The sequence below is a fragment of the Manacus vitellinus genome, unplaced genomic scaffold, assembly GCF_001715985.3.
Source record: "Manacus vitellinus isolate BGI_N305 unplaced genomic scaffold, ASM171598v3 scaffold_133_pilon, whole genome shotgun sequence".
NCBI lineage: Eukaryota > Metazoa > Chordata > Aves > Passeriformes > Pipridae > Manacus > Manacus vitellinus.
In genome coordinates this window covers 183,404-185,578 of record NW_021938968.1, presented here as the reverse complement: position 1 = coordinate 185,578, position 2,175 = coordinate 183,404, and the positions used below count along the sequence as shown (strand labels likewise).

The following is a 2,175-nucleotide window of genomic DNA, read 5'->3' as shown; positions in this document are numbered from 1 at the left end:
CGGGGTTTTTAGGGAGGGCAGAGCAGGTTTGGAGGAGGTAAAAGGGGGGTGATTTCAACCAGTCGGTGCCTGCGAGTAAAGCGGTGGTAGCAGCGCGCACCTCCACCTCCCCAGCAGCGCCGGGGGCCGCAGAATTATCCCGGGGTGGATCTCTTCGGGCTTAAAATCCCGCTGCTGGAAAATCCTCCGCGCTCAGCGATGCGTATTTCGGGGGGCTTTCCCCCAGCCACCCTTTGTCACCCCCAGGAAAAGCCCCATCGCTTCCCCGGGCTTTTGAAAGGAACCTCAGAGGCCGAAAGCGTCATTTTGTGGGGGGAAAGGAATTAATTTTCACGCCCCCTCCTCCCGAACAGCCTTTTCCGTCGAGTATATTTTTGGCGAGCCGGGGGCCGTCTGAAATACATTTGCCTTTTACGTGGGCACAAATAGGTGAATTCGGGGGTGATTGTGACCCCGCAGACACCACTCGGGCTCCCCGCACCCCTCCGGATCCGCACACAGACACGCTTTGGGAAGGCAAACGTATTTCACACGTACGTAAATAAACACCAGCGGATACTTGGGCTTTGAATTTGGTCATGAGGAGCTCCTGGCGCACCGGCCGATACCGGAGCCTAAACTGGAGCAAAGAGCAAAGCGAACCCCGCGCTTGCAGCGGCTCCTCGGCACCGAATTGGGGGAATTCAAAGGCAAAAACCCTCGATTTAGCCAAAGGCACCTTCGGAATTTTAGCCCGAGCGGAGCCGCTTGCGCGTTCGCCGAAAACCTTGAATGCTCCCAAACCTTGGAAATCCCCTTGAAGCGCTCCCGCCCTCCCCCAAATGCTGGAGAGACGCGAGAAAGGTCTCTCACCTTCCGCAGAGCAACCAAAAAAATCGGGTTCGGCACAAACGAAAATCGGAGCTAGCAAAGGTTTTTAAATAAAGGGACAGAAACAGAAAGGAACAAAAATCCGCCCCAAATTGTCTCCGACCATTTGAAACCACCTCAAACGACACGAAATACCTTTTAAATCGCAAAAATATCTCCCCAGACCTGGGAAGTGCCGTCTTTCTCCGCGCATCCATTTTAAATTTAACATCCGAAGTGAAAGAAACCCTTTGTCTTTATTTTTTTTTCCTTTATTTCCGCCCGTATCGCAAATCCAACCCGAAATAACCTTTCTTTCGGGTTAACTCCCACCAAAACCTCTCTTGGCGTGGGCATTGAAGGCGCTTTGTTGCAGATTAAGTTTGCAGGGGTTTTGATAACCTTGACTTTGCCTTTTTTTCCCCCTTTGTTGTGCTCGTGTGGAATTGTGGCTGAGCTGTCAGATGATAATATCATTTCCCTCTGACAGAGAGGGACGGGATTTCCAAAAAAAAAAAAAAGAAAAAAAAGAAAGGAAAAGAAAAGGAAAATAATAACTAAAAACCCTAAAGGTGTATGTGCGTGATGGGGGGAGAAGAATAAAGTGTTCCTGGGTTCTGCTTCCATCAAGGCCAATTTTCGGGGGAGGAACGCCAGAGGACAGGTTTTGTTGGTGCCACAGACCCGAGGCGTGTGCGTGGGGGTCCACACACGACCCTCCCGCACGAACATCCCCCGGCAGAGCCCCCGGGCCAGGTTTCTGCTCAGAGCCCTAATTATAGCCCGGCCTCTGCCCCACGGCGCAGATTTTAATCCACATTCCACAGGCGAACCCTGCAAGGCGCCGCTCGGAGCCCGAGCCGCCTTCGCCAGCAACTTTTTCGCTCGGGAAATTCAATCCAGCCCTTCGCAAGACCCGCGACTCCTCGAGAAGCCCCCGAAGCCCCCGAGCCTCAAAAGCAGAGCAGAGGAACCAACCCGAATATTCGCAGCCGCGCGGATTTCGAGCCAACGCGCCTCGTTCTCTCCAGCGAGAATAAAAAACGCTCTCGAATGAAAGCCTCGGTTCGGAAAATGCCAAACTTAAAACATCTGCTCGACACACAGAAACGTTTTTTTTTTTTTGCCTCCGCAAACGAGACCTCAATCCGCCAGGAATTAAAAAAAAATATATATATATATAAAAGAAAATTAAAAAAAGCTTTTTTTTTTTAATTTTTTTCATCCCCCTTCTCTCCGAGTCTCCCCACGAGCTTCCCAACCCTGAAAAGGAGCCGCAGCTCCCGCCTGGAGCTTGGGAAGCTGCAAATTCCACCCCACGCGTTT

General features: G+C 51.6%; 1 protein-coding gene across 1 annotated transcript in view; it reads right to left on the bottom strand.

The window, feature by feature from the left end:
• HOXC10 (homeobox C10) overlaps window positions 1-2,175 on the bottom strand; it is a 4,165-nt gene that overhangs the window by 555 nt on the left and 1,435 nt on the right. The window lies entirely within an intron of this gene.